This window comes from Pan paniscus, chromosome 13, assembly GCF_029289425.2.
Source record: "Pan paniscus chromosome 13, NHGRI_mPanPan1-v2.0_pri, whole genome shotgun sequence".
NCBI lineage: Eukaryota > Metazoa > Chordata > Mammalia > Primates > Hominidae > Pan > Pan paniscus.
Window position 1 is genome coordinate 45,749,650 of NC_073262.2, and position 21,785 is coordinate 45,771,434.

At 47.8% G+C, this 21,785-nt stretch overlaps 1 long non-coding RNA gene across 1 annotated transcript; it reads left to right on the plus strand.

Annotated features, from left to right (window-relative positions):
• The first annotated feature begins 6,880 nt into the window (after positions 1-6,880).
• On the plus strand, positions 6,881-16,196 carry LOC134728694 (uncharacterized). The gene is made up of 3 exons (XR_010109376.1): positions 6,881-6,991; positions 11,633-11,778; positions 14,836-16,196. It is a non-coding gene; the product is annotated as an uncharacterized LOC134728694 (long non-coding RNA).
• Positions 16,197-21,785: the final 5,589 nt, after the last annotated feature.

Genomic DNA, 21,785 nt, shown 5'->3' on the forward strand with positions numbered 1-21,785 from the left:
ACTGCAGCCTTGACCTCTCAGGCTGAAGCGATCCTCTCACCTCAGCCTCCCAGGTAGCTGGGACTACAGGTGCATGCTACCATGCCTTGCTAATTTTTAAATTTTTTTATAGAGACACGGTCTCACTATTTTGCCCAGGCTGGTCTCAAACTCCTGGGCTCAAGTGATCCTCCCGCCTTAGCCTCCCAAAGTGCTGGGGTTACAGGTGCAAGCCACTGTGCCTGGCTAGATTTTAGTATTTTACCCAACTGAATCTCTTTTGGATTTTACTGCTCAGCCCCAAAGCACTGCTGGAAAGGGATCAGGAAGAGAGGGGGAAAAGTTAGATTTTGTGTGTCCAAACAGGTTCTTTTTCTTTCTTTTCTTTAGAGACAAGGTCTCACTATATGAGAGCTGGTCTCAAACTCTTAGGCTTAAGTGATCCTTCTGCCTCAGCCTTCTGAGAAGCTGGGACTATAAGAACAAGCCCCCATGCCCAGCTCTCCAAACAGGTTATTCTTAAAATTAAAAACAAACAAAAGAAACCTAAAAGCAAAAAGCCAAAAGGAAGCACTCCATGAGAATGGGAGGCTTGCAGGTATTACAGGCAGAGGAAGCTGCTGTCCCTTGCAGGGCAAAGGCTGCATACAGGCAAAGGCCCACAGTGTCAGGGCTGGGTGCACCCCCTCCCCCAGTTTCTTTGGTCTCATCTCTGCTATCTAATGTAAGCATTTTAATGTGACCTACAAAGGTACTCCTAGCACCCATTTCTCATGTTGATGTTGTTTTCCAACACTCCGAGGCTTGGGCTCTGGAGCTCCCTGTGCTGTGAGCACGTTTCTGGGGACCCGGGTGCAGGGAGCCAGGCAGGCAGAGCCCTCAGGTTGGCTTTGGGCCCTCAGGGGTGCATGTATTGGCACTTCAGTGATGTGTCTTGGTTCACCTGTCCAGGGTGCTATGAGGTGCATCTTCTGCAGGGGAGAGGCTGGCAACAGCCAGCCTTCCTTATGCCTGGAGTAAGAAGGAGAGCAGGATTTGCGCCCAGGTGCTCCTTGGTTTGGAACACATGTTGCTGTTACAAGTTCCCTTTTATAAGTGGAATCAGTTTTCTTCTCAGTCAGGTGAGCTCATGTTGCCATAGCTCCTTTACCGACAAAATGTTAAGTGGATGATGTCAAGTGTGTAAATGTTGTTAGAGGAAGAACCAATCATGCTGGGCCTCCCCAGGGCTGGAACATCCTCTCTGATGCTTCATATCATCCTGGAAAGGAACATCAGCTCTGGGTCAGGCATCAGGGCTCTGCTCTGCATGGCTGGGAGAGACGGCATCAGGTGGGGTGCAGTGAGGGAGCTGGGACCAAACTGCGGGTCTGAGGGACTGTGGGCTTCGGGAGGGCAGGAACAGAGGGAGGGAGGAACAGGCTAGTTCCAGATGGCTGGAGGCTTATCTCAGGAAAGTGGACCTCTCATGCCACTGGAGGGCCTGGACAGAGGGTTAGCTGGCTGGGCCATTTCTATCATGACGGAGACCCAGAGAAGGGGCCATCAGGCTTGGAGAGGGAAGGTGATGCTGCTCTTGGCAGTGTCAATCATTCAGGTCGAACCAAGCCTCATGGGAGCGCTGGGGCTGCTCCTGCTGGGGATCCCAGTTTTGGATAATGATAATTAACATTCGCTGAGTGCTGCCTGTAAGCTGAGAACCCTGTACATCTCAAATAGAGCATCTCCACAATTCTCACTGTGGTTCTGAAAAATAGGTGTTATTAACCACCATGCTTGATAGACAGGGGGCAGAGAAAATTGAAATAACTTTCCCAAGGTCCGGTCACACAGTTAAAGGTGGGGAGCTGGGATTTGAACCTGGTAGTCCAACTTCAGTGCTTGTCCTGGGTGGTGCCATGTGCCTCTGTCTCCTTGGTGTCCAGATAGCACCCACAAGCCTGGGTTTTACAGTCATCACAGTCACTGGTGAGGCTCCTTGAATCTGCAACTCTAGGAGGAACAGAAACGAGCTGGAGCAGAAATGAGTGAGAAGCATCAAGGGGGATCAGTGCAGGATGGCACAAAGCACTGCCATGGGTAAGTTCTGAACCCAGAGCCCATTTACTCACGGTGGTTGGTGGTTTCTAACACACCCCCCAATGATCCCACCTTCTCGGCCCTCATGTAATCTCCTCCCTTTGAGTGTGGGTTGGACCTAGAGACTCACATCCAGTGAATAGAATATGGCAAAATGATGGGATGTCCCTCCCAAGATTGGGTAATAAGTAGACTGTGGCTGTCTTGGGCTCTCCTGTTCTCCCTCTCCCTTCCTGATCACTGTGCTAGGGCACCAAAGTGGCTCAAAGTGTAGAGGCCCACTGCCATGGTATAAAGCTGAGGCCCTCAGTCCAGCAGTCCATGGGAGTACCCCGTGGAAGTGGTCCCTACCCTCTGCCACAGCTGAGCCTTCAGTGAGACTGATAGTGTCACTGTGATCTCATGAGGCACCTTGAATTTAAGCTGCCCAGCTAAGCCACGCCTGAACTTAAGCTGTGGTATTTTGGGATAATTATTTAGGCAGCAATAAGTAACTAATATCTTCCCTATGAAGAACCTGCCAATCTCCCTTAAATAGAGAGACCATATGATTAATCATCTTAACCAGGACAATTCTGCAAATGAAATCACACTGGGAAGACAGATGTTAACTTGGACCATTCCTGGGAAATCAGAACATGGAACAAGAGGAGTAGTTGTGGCCTGTTTGGAATTGACTTTGTCCTTGCTCCTTGGGTTCTTTCATGCCCCACACCCTACCTGGTGGAGGTGCTGGATGCCAGCTTCCCACTGCAGGACCACCTATGTCTTAGCGTTCTTTACTTTGGCACCTGCCCCTGCGTGGCCTCTAGGGGCCCAGTCCTCATTGGAGCTCCATGCCCTCTGCACAGTGAACACTGTAGGATCTCTGTCCTCTCAGCATCATGACCTGGCCCCACCATCTCTGCTTTCTGTGCCGTGGGCATTGTTGGCAGGAAGACCTCCATCCTGCTTGGAGTCCAAGCCAACAGTAGGTCTCCCCCTCCAGCAAACGTGGATCTGGTGGTCCTTCTGGTAAAGGTTGAGCTTATGTGGGGCAAGGAACAGAGGCTCAGGGTGGCCCCTATTCCAGGAAGGGTTTTGCAGGAATGTTGTGGGCTGGGGCTGGAACATGTTCAGGATGAGCCCCTCCCTCCATCTCTCATGGTGCCCACTTCCTGTCCTCTTGCCTCTGAACGGCCCATGATTTCTATGACCTCCTCTACCCTGAATCTCAGAAGGAATCATCCTGATTGCTTTAGCAAATTAACCCATGCTCTGATCAGGTTTTTCTTAAAATTAAAACAAAACAAAACAAAACAAACCTAAAAGCAAAAAGCCAAAGGAAGCACCCCATGAGAATGGGAGACTTGCAGGAATTGTAGGTGGAGGAAGCTGCTGTCCCATGCAGGGCAGAGGCTGCATGCAGGCAAAGGCCCACAGTGTCAGGGCTGTGTGCACCCCCCACTTCCTTTGGTCTCATCTCAGCTGTCTAATGTAAGCAAGCCCTCTCCAAGCCTGCTGGCCCTTCTCTAGCCCTTTGTTGCCACAGAAAAGGCCCACTCAGCTAAGCCTCTGTTCAAGCCCTCCAGTGGCATGAGAGTCTCACGCCCTTAGGAGCTCACCATCACGGGGCCGGGGGTCAGGGGCGCTGACTTTATGGGCCACTTTTGGGGATAATGCCCACTCAGGTGCACAAAGCTGCTTCTCCTGGGCAACAAATAGCCGTGTTGCCTCCTTGAGCAGGGACTGAGGATGGGGCCCAATCAGCTGGAGTGGGACACTGGTTATGGTAACACCCTTGAGGTCCCTCCAGAAGGGGCTCAACCATGTTGTGGTTGGTGAGACACTACCATTGTTGAAATACTGAATCACATTGAAATAATAAATTGTATTCAATAAGAATATAATAAGAGGCTGAAAATGAATCCACTTTAATTGGAGTTATCACTTTAATTTTTAAATAGTACCTCACCACTTAGGGACCATCAACCATAGGGACCACCCACTTATTGCAGCCACATCGTGGGGCCTCCTGTCCTGGAGGAGAGACAAAACCCTTATGGTCACTTCTGATGGGGTGTGCGGTGACAGCAGTTTCTCTGGCTCTCTCACGATTCTGAGCTTTGCAGTGGCAGGAAGTAAAAATGGTTTCTCAGAGGCTTCACAGTGGTGGTCCTCTGATGTTGCCCCTTCCTTGACCACCTCGGGGAGGTGGGCAGGTGCAACCACACATGAGTTGCTGCCTCGTGCCCTTCTGGTGTGACACTGGTGGTGTGATATGGCTCATCCTGACACTGCAGGGGTCACGGTCAGCCAGAAAGTACTGGCAACTGTGTTCCGCCTTTGGGCTCCATCCATGGGGGCTGCTTGCAAAAGCCCCCTAGCAGCCAGTGCTCACAGCTCCCTCCTCTTGATACAAGGCCTCCTTCCTATGGGAGCGCTCACATGCTAGCAAGCTCGATGTTAATTAAGCATTAATAGGGTGGGGACCAATTGATTTCCCTGTCAGCTGCTCCAGCTCTCATTCCAAAGAAAGGCAATAGAACATGGAGTTTTGATAGATCTTTGCAAGACAGGCATACGAGCAAATGGAATTTTACTTTCTCAGTTACTAGAGCTTTTTAAATTGATTATTGACCAGGGCCCAATTCAGTTTCTTTTAAGTGTCTGTCCCAAGAGGTGAAAACTTTTCAAGGAATTTAACAGGGGCACACTTGGAACTTCTCTTGGTACACAAACTATAACAAATGGTCTTCTCTCTGTCAAGTAATTTCAAATAACTATCATAAAACCACATTGAAAAAAATTTCAAAAGGCCTCAGGTAGAGAACTTCAATTCTTTCTGGAATATGATTAATAAGAGACTGAAAGATGAACCCATGTTTATTGGAGCTGTTGCTTAAATTAATTTTTAAATAGTGCCTCAACACCTAGGGAAAACTAAATCACCTTCTCAATGGAGAGACTCAAGGTAATTTGGAGTCATTAAACAGGCCATTAGGAAGTGTCTCTTGCCTATCAGTTAAAAACCACACACACACACACACACAGAGAGACACACACACACAATTTCCAATTTAGGATGGTTCGACGTATGATGTTTTGACTTCTTACTGGTGTGATAGTGATACACATTCAATATAAACTCTACTTTGAGTACCCATACAATCATTCTCTTTTTCACTCTCAGTACAGTATTCAATAAATGACATGAGATATTCAACACTTAACTATAAAGTAGGATTTTGCCCAACTGTAAGTGCTCTGAGCACGTTAAAAGCAGGCTACACTAAGCTATGATGTTTGGTAGGTCAAGTGTATTAAATGCATCTTTGACTATGGTATTTTCAACTTATGATGGGTTTACTGGGATGTAACCCCCATGGTAAGTCAAGGAGTATCTGTATATACACCCACAAAACTACGGAGAAACAAGGTATTTCCCAAGCCTACCTTAAAGATAAGCAACGCTATCCCGTTTCCGGGAGCCCAGGGGTCCTGCGCTGAGCAGCGGCCTTCCTTGGGCGTTCCAGCTCTTCTGGGCAGCGCCGGGCGCTCTCACACAAATGCTGCCTCCTTCAGCGCGGGTCTTATAAAGTTGTGCTGTTCTGCATGTTGTTATTTCTAGCTTGTGTTGCACATTTCAGTATTTCTCAAACAGAACATACTGACCATCACTTAATGTTTTCTACATGATTCTAATCATTGTCCATATCCATTCAACAACTTTCAGCGTTCAGGGAAGGCATTAGTGCCCGGCTCTGGGCTGGACGACGGGGCTATCTGAGAAGAACCGGAGGCCGGGGCTACCTCGGGAGCCTCGCGGCGGGAACGGGTCCCAAAGCCTGCGGCGACAGTACCGGGAGGTAGCCCAGGCCAGACACACTAGAGCCTGGCGGAGCTGCTGGCCAGGAGGCCAGGGCAGCAGGTGCACGCAGGGCCCTAGCAGAGCTCCTCGAAGAGGGGGTCTTCAGAAATAACCCCTGCGAAGGAGTGGGAGGTGCTCCGGCTGCAGCCCCCCCGGGAATAACCCAATACGTCTACTGACAAAGAAGCCGGCCTACTTTGCTTAATCCAGAATTTATCAAGCATACATGGTCACAGACCACCCCCTCCTGCTGCTCTGGTATGACATCATTACTTTTTTGAGAACTGTTGTGTTCATCACGCAGAATGCCTTCAGCCAGCCTAACCGCCAGCTTCCTCCCGGATGGGTTTTCCTCACCCTGCAGCCCAGCATGTGGGAAAGACCCTGCGCCTGCTGTGCCCGCCCCAGCGCCCGCCCCGCCACACGCGCGCCCGCCCCCCCCAACACGCGCCCGCCCCCCCCACGCGCGCCCGCCCCCCCACACGCGCGCCCGCCCCCCCCACACGCGCGCCCGCCCCCCCCACACGCGCGCCCGCCCCCCCCACACGCGCGCCCGTCCCCCCCCACACGCGCGCCCGCCCCCCCCCACGCGCGCCCGCCCCCCCCCACGCGCGCCCGCCCCCCCCCACGCGCGCCCGCCCGCCGCCCCCCCCACGCGCGCCCGCCCGCCGCCCCCCCCACGCGCGCCCGCCCGCCCCCCCCCACGCGCGCCCGCCCCCCCCCACGCGCGCCCGCCCCCCCACACGCGCGCCCGCCCCCCCACACGCGCGCCCGCCCCACCTGGCCCTGTTCCCGCCCCCTCCCCTCCCTGCTTCGCCCTGTCCCCGCCCCCTCCCCACGCTGTTCTGTCCACCCCTGCTCCTTCCGCTCCCGGCCCGGCCCCGCCCCCGCCCCCCTCCCCGGAAGAATGGGGGCCTCTGCTCACACCAGATTGGTCGGACGGCATCACGTGACCGCATCTCTTGGACTCACTTGCTATTCTCGAAAAAGGGGAAACGATTTGGGGTGGACAATCGCGGAGCCTCTCGCTGGCTTTAGGGAGAGAGGACTGGGGTAGAGGAGAGCCCCAGGGAGCAGGCAGAGGTGGGTTGGCTAGGGCCTTGTGTGACTTGGGCTGAGAAACTTCACTTATTCCCTGGCTCTGGCAGTTGTCAAACTGGGTCTTGTAGATGCTAAGTCTCCATAGAGGTATCGTAGGTATGTTGCAAATGCTTGATTTGAATTACTTTTTTAAAACAAACGTGTCTTAAATGATTTTTAAAGCTTAAATGATTTTAAAAGACTGCTCAAATGTGCTGTGTGTCATTTATGGTTGTTTATTCACCTGCGAGAGGAGCTGGCTCTGCTATCAACAAAAGGGCTGCTGGTTCCCTCTGGCAGTGATTTTGAAACTTTTTAAGCAGCAAAACCCCCTTCCAAACCGAGAATTCTGCGGTGCTTCAATCATTAAGACTGATAGAAGCTATATTTATTGGGATAGAGTGATTTTATAATCTTTATTATACAATTGATAACCTAGGGAAAGAAAGATTGAGCTGCAAAGAGGGAAGGCAGAGGAGAAGGGAGACATCACCAGGCTGTAGGTGGGAGAGGGAGTGGAATGGTGGCTCAGACAGGTGCAGGCGGTGTGAAGGACTCACAGGAAGAGAGTCTTGCCTTTCCAGCTCCCAGCTGTTTTTTGCTGATGGATTGGATGTGGGGCCACAGGGTGGCAAGAGAGAAAACCAGGATTACTCCTGAGATTTTGGCTTGAGCAACTGGGCAGATTCTGGTGCCAGTTGTTGAGGTGGAGCGTGGGAAACTGAACATGCCCTCGTGTGTGTGAGTACACTTTTGGGCAGTTACAGGAGGTAGTAGTAAGGAATGATAATAAAAGAACATCAGGGTAAGCCTGATAAAGAATTATAAAAATCAGGCCATCAGGGTAAACTCAACGTAACTACTGATGCAAATTGAATAGCTTCTGGCTGTTTACTAAAAATGGAATGAGGGATAGTAACTGTAGCTTTAATTCCATAACAACAGAGCTAAAAATCTACCATAGCTGTGTAGACACTTGCTGACTACCTGAATGCATTCAGGTTTTTTCTAAATAATAGAATTATCTAATCATTCTCTATTTTTTGAATTGGCATGTTCCTTTGGGTGTTGGTTTCCTTTCTGCCCCCACAAGTTTGGTGACAAGGATGGGACACCTTGAGTGAGCCTTTCCACTGGGCAAATTGGAGGATGTGTAGCCATCTTCGGTCAGACAAGAGGCCTTGTTTGCTGAAGTCTTTCTTAAACACATTGACTCAGTAAGTCTATCATTTGATTGACTCTACTGTTGTAGCTTACACCAAAGAAAAATTATGGTCATGTGTAAAGCTATATCCTCTCCCTAGCTCAAATACAGGGAATAGAACCTGTAATTAGAGAACTAGAAAGAGAATCATAAAGAAAGGACATTTGCCTTGTAATAGTCTTCCTATATTACCTATGAAAAAGGAAGGGAAACTGACAAAGAAGTTTAGCTTGCTTACATATTTTTACAAAATCTGATAGAAATATATTTTTGGTATGTCTGACAGTTGTAGTACTCAACCTCTTAGCCTCCTATTGTGTGACCTGACTAATTTTAGTAATAAACTTATGTTGAACTTTCTTTTCTATACCTTCAGCAGAGGAACCAAGGTATCTCTTTGTGTTTACCTATGAAGGCTTTCCATATTGGTGGCAATGCATCCCCCAGGGATTCAGAGATTTGCCAACTATAATCTCTAGGCATTTACAAAAGAACTTAAAGAAACTTCCCCCACCTCAGGAGTCCATATATGGATATATATGGATGATTTATTGATAGGTAACACCTCATGTGCTAACAAGATATATTAGGCCGGACATGGTGGCTCATGCCTGCAAAACCAGCACTTTGGGAGGCTGAGGTGCGCAGATTGCTTGAGCTTAGAGTTCGAGACCAGCTTGGGCAACATGGTGAAACCCTATCTCTATAAAAACATACAAAAATGAGCCAGGCCTTGTGGTGGGTGCCTGTAGTCCCAGTTACTTGAGAGGCTGAGGTGGGAGGATCACTTGAGCCTGGGAGGTGGAGGTTACAGTGAGCCGAGCTCGCACCACTGCACTCTAGTCTGGGTGACAGAGTGAGACCCTGTCCCCAAAACAAAAACAAGATATATTAGCTTCACGAAAATTCTGGCTTCTCAAGGGCATAAAGCTCCTTTAGATAATTTCCAACATCGTTAGACCGAGGTCAAGTATTTGGAATATTTGCTATTGGCTGATGGATGGGAAATAGTTCCGTCCCCAAAGCCACCTCTTTTACAAATGAAGCAACAGCTCCATGTAGCAATAGCTCTGTCACCGCGAAGAAATAGCTCCACCCTTTTGAGGCTGGTGTGCATCGCAGGCAACCGGTCCCTGTCTCTTCTGAGAGGCAAGCCCCTCATGGTGGTGCTACATGAAGCATCGTTAGGTGCATTTTTGCAATAGCTAGGAGAAGCTAAAGAAGCCTTCGGATCCTTAAGTAGCCATTGTTTTCCTGCCTGTACTTGGAGTCAGTTCCTAGCTGGTCATCTCTTCTCCCTTTTCTGTAAGGAGAACAAGGGTGCTGTTAGTGATGGGTGTGCTTCCTCAAACACTAGCCTTTGGTTGGCTTTTATGTACCACTGGATTCTGTTGCTCCAGGGATGCCAGGCTGTTTAGAAGTCATTCCAACATTGGGTCTCTGCTTGGGAAGGTGCTGGCCTTGGCTCGGGGATGTAATTGTTTGGGCCTTGTGCCATTGCTGCTGCTTTGTTTTTTTTTTTTTTTTTTGAGACAGAGTCTAACTGTTGCCCAGGCTGGAGTACAGTGGCGCTCACTGCAACCTCCACCTCCCGGGTTCAAGCGATTCTTCTGCTTTAGCCTCCCAAGCTAGGATTACAGGTGTGCACCATCATGCCCGGCTAATTTTTGTATTTGTAGTAGAGACAGGGTTTCACCATGTTGGTCAGGCTGGTCTTGAACTCCTGACCTCAAGTGATCCACCCACCTTGGCCTCCCAAAGTGCTGGGATTACAGGTGTGAGCCACCACACCTGGCCTGTTGCTGCTGCTTTTTGAAGTTCCTATGACACAGCACTTGTCAGTGCTCTGTAAGCGTTACTGGCTGACCCTAGTGGGATTCTAGGAAGGTGTGAACTTTGAGCCCAGTGACTCTGTTGCCAGATCCTGACTGGACAGCAGCACAACCACCTCGCAGCCCTCAATGAAGATGCATGGCCTCCATCTGATTCATCATATAGTCTTGTTCCCATGTTAACTTAATAGCATTCATTGATGGGTCTTATGTGAGAGACACAGGAGGAGACAGAAAAGCACCCAATATAGAAGTCAGTTCTCATGAGATTCTAGAGGCTTGCATTCCCCCTACACATAAAGTCAGCCCAAGCAACGGAACTCAGCTTTTATGTGAGCTGTAACAGCCACCACTGGTCTTAATATGTGTATCTATACCAGTAGTAAATGTGCGTTTGGGGTCTGTCAGGCTGTGGGACAAATTAAAAAATAGAGACTTTGCAATACGAATGGGAATGACAGCGTCATGGGGAAAGTAACTGCCCCTTTCTGTAGTTCATACCAGCTCTGTGGAGGCCCTGGTGGGAGGATGCGGGGAGCTTCATTAGCTGTTTTGTAGGTGCCACTCAAGTCATTTATCAGCATCCAAGCCTGGGGATTAGTGAGGCTGAATGTAGGCAGGGGCAGTGGGGACAGGAACAGAGGTAGTTGGAAAAAATATTAAGGAAGCACTTGGTGCTCATTGGAAGGCAGAGTTGTCTAGGAAAGTGTCTGGGCCTCTGGGTTGGGTGATTAGGTGAGTAGCTGAGACATTCGCACATTCACTATTACTGGAAATACAGGAAGAGAGGGTGCAGATTTGCAGGACTCATCTATGGTCACGTTGAATTTAAAGTGGATGTAATAATACATGTTGATGTCATTCTGAGTGATGACAGAAATTGGATGCAAAGGAACGTCGTGAACCAGGTGCAAAAATCTTGTACCAATATAGCTCAAGAGATGAAATCTCTGAGGTGTAGGGTGTTACTTAGCTGAATGCTATGAATAAAGATGGAACAAGTATTTTTTTAATGAGGAATTTAAAAAATGGCAGTAGCTATGCACTGACAAGTGAGGAAATAGCCAATTCTACCTGTTGACCCCAAGGTGTTCAAGATGAAGGAGAAGGCTCTCATTAACATGGCCTCACAAGAGAACCAGACTTCAGGGAGAGGAGAGCAGAAGGTGATTATATTATGGGGTAGGTGGAAGTTGTGGGGACATGAAATGGTGTCCTAAGAGGTATTTCCAGTTTTCTCTGAAGGATGATGCCTTCATCTAGGCCTTCAAAGATTACTCTTTTAATAACTTCCCAAGTACAATAACTGCACATAGTCAAAGATGGTCAAGTACAAAGAAGTAAGACACCATGAATGAAAATCAGCAGCACCACCCCACCTCCCAAAAAAATTAACAATGGATTCTCAAAGACTTAAATGTTGAAATAATCAGATATAGCATATAAAACAAATCTTAGTATGTTTTATCAAGACAAGCTTGAAAATATTTGTGGGGAATAGGAAAGTGTATAAAGTTATATAGTAGTATTGAAAAAAAAACAACAGAACTTTTAGAAGAAACCAAGGTTAAAAACTCAGGTGAAATCTCTTGACTTGCTTGTTGCTAGGATATTCTTTCTGGGAGCCCTGAGCCCTTCTAACCTCCAGTTCGTCCATCAACTGATTACTGCTCAGTCACCTCAGATGATACCACTGGGAGCCAGAGAACTGCCTAGCTGTGCCCTGCCTGAATGTCTGACTCATAACTCATGGTGTAAGTGAAAGTGAATACCCAGCCACATCTGGGTAAAGACCTAGACAGAAGCCCAGGGGTCTGTTTCTCCCACCCCTGCCTCACCTTCAAAGGCACTTGCTATCTTTTTTTTGTGAGACGGAGTCTTGCTCTGTTGCCCAGGCTGGAGTGCAGTGGCGCGATCTCGGCTCACTGCATGCTCCGCCTCCTGGGTTCACACCATTCTCCTTCCTCAGCCTCCCGAGTAGCTGGGACTACAGGTGCCCACCACCATGCCCAGCTAAGTTTTTGTATTTTTAGTGGAGACAGGGTTTCACCATGTTAGCCAGGATGGTCTCGGTCTCCTGACCTCGTGATCTGCTGGCCTTGGCCTCCCAAAGTGCTGGGATTACAGGTGTGAGCCACCGTGCCCTGCCAACCTGCTATCTTCACCTTCACGATCTGTAGCACAGTGCACTCCTAAATACTGCATATGCGTCCCTAAACAACATACTGTATCCTTAACATTTAAAACCTTATTGATTGTGAAGTGTGCCATTATCTTATGTACCAATAAGGAAAAATGATGCAATGAAACTGACACTTTCTTGATTAAAATTTTCATTTTATGCTTATTAAAAAGAATACTTATCACTTCACTTGTAACTTACTAACTCAGGCTGATGCCTCACACATACACGAAAACAAATTAAAAATTCTTAAGCAGCTCAAACTGCCAAAAAGGCCAGCTGTGCAGTTGGACTCAGCCAGACACTCAGCAGTGGCACCAGCAGCTCCTCTATATGAGCTACGATGAGGCTCTGGAAGTTTGAAGATGATGTCACCTATTGGCTAATGAGGTCAAATGGTCTTGACTTTCGTGGTAATTATGATGCTAAGACTGCCAGCGGTCTGTAAGAAAGCCCAGAAAGAGTGGAGCTGCACTATGGTAAGAAATTCTCAATGGCGAGCACTCTTTTTGCATAGAGAATGATACAGCAAGGGAAATGCAGACACAGACAATCTGGGTCAAAAGTGATGTGGAGAATGTGGAGCCCAATTAGGAAGAGATTTTCAGACTACTTGAACCAGAATATTTAGCTTAATTTTTCTTTTTTAATGCATGCACGAGCATAATATATAATAAAATCTATGTGCACACACATCATAAATTTTCTTTTTAATAAGCATAAAATGAAAATTCTAATCAAGAAAGTGTTTTTTCATTTAACTGCATCATTTTTCATTATCTGTATGTAAGATGATTGTATACTTCATATTCAATAGAGTTTAAATGTGTTAACTAAAAAAAATCACAAATTTATAAATGTTGAGAGGAGACTTTATTTCTTATAAGGGTTAGAGTCTACAAGGTGGCCATTCCTCAGGCTGGGAAGCGTAGCCTCTGGCAAAGCCCACAGACAGGCATTTTCAAAGAGGAGGGGCTGAGCTTTGTGCTGAACGGTTTGGCTGAACATACATATTCAACAGCTTACAGGAGGAGCTATGAATATTCATGAAGGTGGTCCTGATGCATGCGTATTGAACACACATGTATGTAACCTATGACCTATATCCACCCTGGGGAGGAGACTTAACATTTAAATCTATTACAATTAAGCCCTATACATGAAAAGATCTTTTCAGGACCTGAAGGCAGCCTCTGTAAACTGGCCAGAACCAGTCTGTGGTGGTTGGTCTTCTTGTCTGGGGAAAGTTATTGAAATCCATTTCTTGTCCAATCAAAGCTGTAGTTATGGCTGATGAAACAGCGGGCTTAGTTAGTCATTGTCTAGTGGTGAGCTACAAATTGCTTTAACATTGTTTATCTCATGGCCAGTGCTTGTTTTGCTGCTAGAGAAAAAGAACCTTATGACAGTTAGAAAATAGTTTATTCTTTAAAGCTTAGGGGTGTGGGACTTAACCCTTGCCTGACATGGCCTCAGGTCCTGTTTATAATGTGGCATCTTATTGCCACAGAGCCTGTTCTGTCAGTCATACGGCCTCTATTTTAACATGAATGCTGGTCAGTTGTTGTGTGTATACTACAAGTAAAAGGGAGGGGGGATAATGAGGCATGTCTGACCTCCCATCCTATCATGGCTGAGAACTCAGTTTTTAAGGTTTTTCTGGGGTCCTTTTGCCCAAGAGGGGGGTACATTCAGTTGGCAGGGGACTTAGGATTTTATTCGGCAGCTCACGCCTGTAATCCCAGCACTCTGGGAGGCCGAGGTGGGTGGATCATGAGGTCAAGAGATCGAGATCATCCTGGCCAATATGGTGAAACCCCGTCTCTACTAAAAATACAAAAATTAGCCGGGCATGTTGGTGCATGCCTGTAGTCCCAGCTACTCGGGAAGCTGAGGCAGGAGAATCATTTGAACCCAGGAGGCAGCGGCAGTAGTGAGCTGAGATCGTGCCACTGTACTCCAGCCTGGGCGACAAAGGGAGACTCCATCTCAGAGAAAAAAAAAAAAATTTACAGATGTTATGAATACCGTACGTTGTGTAGGGATGCATATGCAGGTGAACAAATGAAACACAGCAAGGAATTGACTATGGTAAAAGTCAAGATGGTGGGCACCATGGGGGTTGAGGCAGGGGTCAGGGAGAGAACCTTGGCTTTGGCAGGCTCTAGGTCTTCACCTCGGTGTGGTTGGGCATGACTTTTACTATTATTGGGTGAATTATAAATATATGTTTTATGCACTTTTCTATGTGTGTCATTTTCATAATTAAAAAGTTTAAGGCCAGGCATGGTGGCTCACGCCTGTAATCCCAGCACTTTGGGAGTCTGAGGTTGGGGGATCACTTGAGGTCAGGAGTTCGAGACTAGCCTGGCCAACAAAGTGAAACCCTGTCTTTACTAAAAATACAAAAATTAGGCGGGCATGGTGACGGGTGTCTGTAATCCCAGCTACTCGGGAGGCTGAGGCAGGAGAATGGCAGGAACGTGGGAAGCAGAGCTTGCAGTGACCGGAGATTGCGCCACTGCACTCCAGCCTGTGTGACAGAGTGAGACTCCATCTCAAAAAAAAAAAAAAAGTTTGAAATACATTATAAACTCAAGTTATAAACTTGGTATCCTTTGACCTTTAGGGATGACCTTTTTCCTGAAGAAACTGCTGCAGAATGAAAGCTCCAGGGGCTTGGGTGCAGCAAGTAGGCTATGCATTTCCCACCAGCAGGAATCTAGCTCCTGGCCAAGGTGAGCCACGCAGAGCAGCAGCCACGGGTATCATCCTCCCGGGAGGCAGATCCCAATTCGCGGAGAAGACCTGGCCAGCGGGAGGATGCCAGCCTCATCCTCAAGGCTGGGATTGGGACTCTTTCCAGAAGGAACGACCTCTGTGCTTGAGTTGGTTGGGGGGCGCAATGGATTCTTTAACACTGGGGAAATTCATACAGATGAAAGTGGGAGACACATGGCAGTGAACTATAAACGTCAGCCAGGTCTTAGAAACACTGGGGGAGGGACACACAAACCTTGTGAGAAGAAAAATAAGCTTTTGTGGAAGTGAGGTTTGGAGGCCAAGAGTCCTTTAAGCGTCTTAAAGGATCCACTGTGCATCCTTTGTTAGTGGTGGGTGTGCTTCCTCCAACCCTAGCCTTTGGTTTACTTTTATGTGCCACGGGATTCTGTTGCTCCAGGGATACCAGGCTCTTTAGAAGCCATTCTAGCAGCTGGTCTCTGCTTGGGAATGCACAAGTGTTGGCTCTGGGACATGTAATCACCTGTGCCTCCTGATGTGGTTTCCAAGCATCCACTGAGGTTTCTTTCACTTTGGGGGAAAAGATGAGAGGCCCTGTGCTTAAACAATTTGGAAGCAGAAATCCAAACACCAGGGACCTGAGTGCAGCAAGGGCAGGGTCCTGGGAGGGCCTCTCCAGAAACCGTTCTCCTTCTGGAGGGAGGATGGGGTCATCTTTGCTGAGCAGAAGGCAGCGATGGTTTCCTTTTAGATGCTGTGGGTGCCCCTGTCAGCAAGAGCCCCAGGTGTGGCCTCAGGGGTGGGGAGGAGAGCTCTTTCAGTGTTGCCTTAGGTGTGTGTCTGTGTGTGTCCTAACCCAGTCCTTCCCACACTCCCCCACGTGCTGATCACGACGAGCACCTCTAAGTCCTGGGTCTTTGCATTAGAAAGTTATTTGTTAGGGGTACAGGGGGCAAAGAAGGCACCTGGCACTCATCCTCACCTCCAACTCCCATGCTTGGGCAGGATGTCTTTGTCCCTGAGTGAGGTGACGAGCTTTGCTGGCCCCACAGTCTTACCTGCCTGGTCGGGTGAGCCAAGGGGGACCCTGTCCATGATGTCTGGGCCAAGATGTCCCTGTTGGTGACCCTGGCGGGTCCTCTGTCCTGCTGCTGCTCCTGTGGTCACGTAGGGGGTCTGCTCCTCATGGACCCACCACCCCCGTGTAGTTGTAATGCAAGTGAGGGGTTCTAATTTTGTCAGCTTTATCTTAGTGCAATAAAGGTTAATATCACAGAACCGAAAACAAAGCTTCTGCTCATTACTAGGGATTTTCAGCTACTCCCTTTCCGCAAAACAATAAATCCAATCTTAATATTTTCAGCTTTCTCATGATTCTCACTCTCCCTTCTCAGGTGAGATAATCCTAACAATATTCTTGGAGAAATTCTATGTGTATGTGTGTGTGTGTGCGTGCATGCATGTGTGTGTAACTTTTTTCCTTTGCCAGCGGGAATTAAACTTACTTGGTGAAAGAGACAGCAAGAAAACAAAAGGCAGTATTTAACATTTTAGGTGAAACAGCGGGGGTTTTAGACACGACAATGGTGATTACAGTTGATGGACAAATAGATAGCACTTTATGATCAATTACTCTGAGTATTTTAGAATATGTGAATTGCCTTAGAGATATGTGCTCATGTGTATGTGTGTGTGTGTTTGTAGGTGAGTGTGTGTCAGATGTGTGTGCACATGTATCTGTATGGTTGTGTAGCCATGTGTATATCAGCATTGGAACTGAATGACTAATATGCCAATCTCTCTTAGGTATGTTCTTTCCTTCTTCTTCTATTATGGGCTGATTAATTAAAAACCAACCTGGTGGGCAGGTGTGGTGGCTCACGCCTGTAATCCCAGCACTTTGGGAGGCCAAGGTGAGCAGATCCCCTGAGGTCAGGGGTTCGAGACCAGCCTGGCCAACATGGTAAAGCCTTGTCTCTACTAAAAATACAAAAATTAGCCGGGTGTTGTGGTGGGTGCCTGTAGTCCCAGCTACTTGGGAGGCTAAGGCAGGAGAATTGCTTGAACCCGGGAGGTGGAGGTTGCAGTGAGCAGAGATCATGCCACTGCACTCTAGCCTGGGCAACAGAGTGAGACTCCGTCTCAAAAAAAAAAAACAAAAAAAACAAAAAAACCCCCAAAAACCAAAAACCTGGCTAGGCCGGGTGCAGTGGCTCACATCTGCAATCCCAGCACTTCGGGAAGCTGAGGCAGGTGGATCACCTGAGCTCAGGAGTTCAAGACTAGCCTAGGCTAGCACCCAGCTAGCCCTGAGAAGTAAATGAGCAACTTGATAAGCAAGAAGGTAACAGTAGTCTAAAACAACAGGCCAAGGAAGTGGAAGTTAGAGTCAGATGCTTGGTTCCCCTATAGAAACTGAAGATAGCATCTTGACATACGTTCCTGAGTTGTTTTTCAGAAACCCAGACCCCCACTGAACAGATCTGTGGCACATAGACCTCTGATAAGGCGGAACTGAAGACTGAATTCTGGACTACCATCCTTTGTTCTAAATTTCTTCTTGAAGGGCCTGGAGGGAGTCACACACGTGAGCCAGAGCTAACATTCTTTCCTGATGGACCCTAAATTTATAAACAAATTTTCTTTTCATTAACTAATTGCAAATCAGAAAATCTTTTAATCTACCTATGACCTGTAAGCCCCATCTCTACAAAAAAAGAAACAAGAAAAAAGAAAAAAGAAAAAATTAGCCAGGTGTGATAGTGCACAGCTGTAGTCACAGTTGCTTGGAAGGCTTAGGTGGGAGGATCGCTTGAGCCCAGGAGGCGGAGGTTGCAGTTAGCTGAGATTGTGCCACCGTACTCCAGCCTGGGTGGAGTAGAGACTATGTCTCAAAACGCAAACAAACAAAAAACTAACCTGGCTCTAAAAATTCAATTTTTCTCTCAGTGACAATTTTGGGATTCTGCTTCTGCATCTTTTAAGTGTGTAAGATTTTTACTAGCTTCACCAGACACAAGAACCTAGGAGCTGCTGTAATAGGGACTACTATTGGGAACTGGGTATTCATGAAGAGGAGGAGATGCAGTGATATATTGGGCATTTATTAGCATAAGATAGATGCAATATTTTCTTTTATTTTTCTTTATTTCCCCCCAGGAAATCATACGTGATGTGTAGGGAAGTGTATGGGGCAGTGGAAGGAATGTGGACCGTTGCCTCCCTTCTCTTGTCTGGATGACCTTGGATGAGGTAACCCACCTTAGCTTCAGCTGTCTCGTGGTACAATGGGGAAAGAAGCCTCATTTTCATTTTCCTGGCTGTGTGGGTTAGGAATGACGCTTCGAGGTGCGGAGCATTGATGCCATGCTCAGGACTTCTGCACTTGACTTTGAACAGATGGGTGACTGGGTGCATGGCATGGTTCTGAGGCCTGCTAACAGGAATGATTTATTTAGAAAGTCAGGTCTGGGGGCTGGGCACGGTGGCTCATGCCTGTAATCCCAGCACTTTGGGAGGCCGAGATGGGCGCATCATCTGAGGTCAAGAGTTCGAGACCAGCCTGGCCAACATGGTGAAACCCCATCTCTACTAAAAAAAAATATAAAAATTAGCTGGGCATGGTGACAGGTGCCTGTAATCCCAGCTACTTGGGCAGCTTGGACAGCTTGAACCTGGGAGGCAGAGGTTGCAGTACGCTGAGATCCTGTCATTACACTCCAGCCTGGGCGACAAGAGTGAAACTCCATGTCAAAAAAAAAAAAGAAAAAGAAAAGAAAGTCAGGTCCAACTAAGTGATTCCCCGCCGCCCCCCTTTTTCTTTTTTAAAAGCAGTGTTGATGGGGAAACCTCCCGTCTGTTTCTGGAGGGGAGACCCCTGGTGCAGGGGAGCAGGCAAGTTCACACGTGTGGGGGCTGCACATACCGAAAGCGTGGGCCCATGGTTGAGAGCCAGCTCTTCCTGGGAGTTTCTTGACCTCTTGTGAAAGATGAAAAGTGGCATAAGATCTCCGTGGGGCACTTTATCAGGAGAGAGATCTTGGGCAAAAAAAAATACTCCCTTTAAGAGAGTTTCTTCTCTAAATGGGAAAGTGGCTTTTGAAGGCTGTGAAAGTAAAACACTTAAAATTGAAGAATGAATTCGAGGGCTATAAATGGGGCAGTTTTCACATGCTTCTATTCAGACATATCTTTTGGTTTGGGGATTTTTTTCAGCCTGATGATCTTCATTGGATTCCAGAAAAATGTTTCTAGTGAATATTATTTAACCATTTTGTTGTACTGACTATACCTGGTAGGATAAAAGCAAGCCACACATTTTTTCATTTTCCTGAGACAGAGCAGGGACCCCATTTTAGGGCCCGTGGCCCCCCAAGCATGGAAATAAAGGAAAATCTTGAGTTCCTTTAAGGGAAATTCCAGGTACCCAGCTAGCCCTGAGAAGTAAATGAGCAACTTGATAAGTAAAAAGATAGTAGTAGTCTAAAACAACCGCCAAGGAAGTTAGAGTCAGATGCTTGGTTCCCTATAGAAACTAAAGATAACATCTTAACATATGTCCCAGAGTTGTTTTTCAGAAACCTGGACCCCCACCAAACAGATCTGTGGCACATAGGCCTCTGGGAAGGGGGACCTGAAGACTGAATTCTAGACCTGAATTATTTGTTCTAAATTTCTTCTTGAAGGGCCTGGAGGAGTCACACCCACCAGCCAGAGCTAACATTCTTGTCTGATGACCTCAAATTTGTAAACAAAGCTTCTTTTCATTAACTAATTGTAAATCAGAAAATCTTTGAATTTACCTGTGACATGTAAGCCCGTGGTTTTAAGATATCCCGTCTTTTTGGGCCAAAACCAATGTGTAACTCCCATGTACTGACTTAGATTTTGCCTATCACCTTTGCTTTCATGAGATTTACCCTTGCCTTTAGAAACCTTTTGGGCAAGCCATTGGGGAAGTCAGAATTTAAACATTCGCTGCTGGTCGTCCTGCTTTGTGCCTTGCAAATAAATGCCTTCCTTTCTGCCACGGCAAAACCCATGTGGATACCCGGTCTTACTGTGTTGGGCAAGCAGGCCCCACATCGGATCTACAACCTTCCCTCTGCCCCTTTAATGGTCTCTCTGGGTGTTTCGGGCAGACTCCAATATTTTCCCAGTCCCTCTCAGACCCATCTGGTATAACATAAAACTTTAAACTCCTAGCTCGGCTATTTGTCCTTCTAACATCCATCTCCCTTCTTCCTTAAGAATGGAATCCTGATTTTGTTTGGGAGTTAACGTGCCCAGACAGAAACCTCCCTTCCTAAGCCTCTGGTCCATCTGCACATTGCCAGGTGACACAGTCTGGTGATGAGTTACCATCTGATGGTTTCGGGCAAAGGTTTTGCTTTTGTGGCCTAGGCATGTTCCTTCTTTGCTTCCTTCTCTCGGTAGACAAACAAGAGGCCAGGGTATCAGCCATCTGTGGCCAAAGAATGGGGGAGTGAAGCCAGGGTGAACACCCTCCTGGGACTGCCTCCTTTGACATTTGCTGCATTTAAGATACCCTCTCCCGGATATGTGGAGACCACTGTCAGTTGGGTTTTCTTTTGCTTGCAGCTGAATGCGGTCCTTGATGACACATCTGGGGGCTGTGAGTGTTTGTGTGGGGCAGAGTGCTCCTGCGCCAACACAGCCTCAGGAAGGGCCTCTCTCAATCTGCTTCAGTGTCCCATCAGCAAGCAGGGAGGAGGGGATTGGGTCAGGAAGAGGGAGTGGCCTGGAACACCACTCACTCAGCCTGGGGGTCTCTGTGAGTGTCCTCCGTGTACTTGTCCTATTCAATCCTGATGTCCTCAGGGGCTGGAACTGTCTTGCCCTCATTCTTAATAAGCCTAGAATGAGGCTGGGCCCTGAGGAGGGGACACCTGGGAGCACACATTCAGACTGGTGCTCAGGCGGTCACAGCCAGCTCGCACACAGCCAGTGGGCCAGATTGGGGCACCCCACCCACCCATGGGAGAGCACACACAGCCTAATATGCTAGGTGTCTGAGACCATGTGCATCAGTGGGTCCTGAGTCTAGTAGGTGACGGGACAGGGCGTTGCAGGGAGGATGCCTCATCCTCAAACACAGTGGGTCTTTCAGGTTCACTTTTGTTTTTTTTTGAGACGGAGTCTCACTCTGTCTCACAGGCTGGAGTGCAGTGGCGCGATCTTGACTCGCTGCAACCTCCGCCTCCTCGCCTCCTGGGTTCAAGTGATCCTTCCACCTCAGCCTCCCGACTAACTGGGATTATAGGTGTGCACCACCACGCCCAGCTAATTTTTGCAATTTTTTTAGTAGAGATGGGGTTTCGCCATGTTGGCCAGGCTGGTCTCAAACTCCTGACCTCAGGTGATCCGCCTGCCTCGGCCTCCCAAAGTGTTGGGATTACAGGTGTGACCTACTGCGCTCAGCCAGGCTCACATTTTTGTTAGAAGTCGCATTAGGGAGTCTCCCACAGTGCAGAGAGAGAGAAGAGGGAGGAGCTAACATTTCTTGCGTAACTAGTATGTTTCCATCAGGACTTAGCATGGTCCTGCAGCCACCCAGAGAGGTGGTTACTAAAACTGCCATGGCAGAGGTAAAGCAAGGAAGAAGGGAAGTGATGCCTCCAAACCTCTGAGGGAAGAGGCCGCGCATTCCACCCACCTCCAAGAGGGAAGCCCCTGCACTTTCTGTAGCAGCGGGGACGGAGAGAAATGCAAAAGTTCCGTTTCACAGACTGGCTCATGGAGAATTCTGAGCAATTGAATTGAGTAATAAAATTAGTGTTTTAAATCTTGTTATAACTTTAAAAAAATTTAAATTCA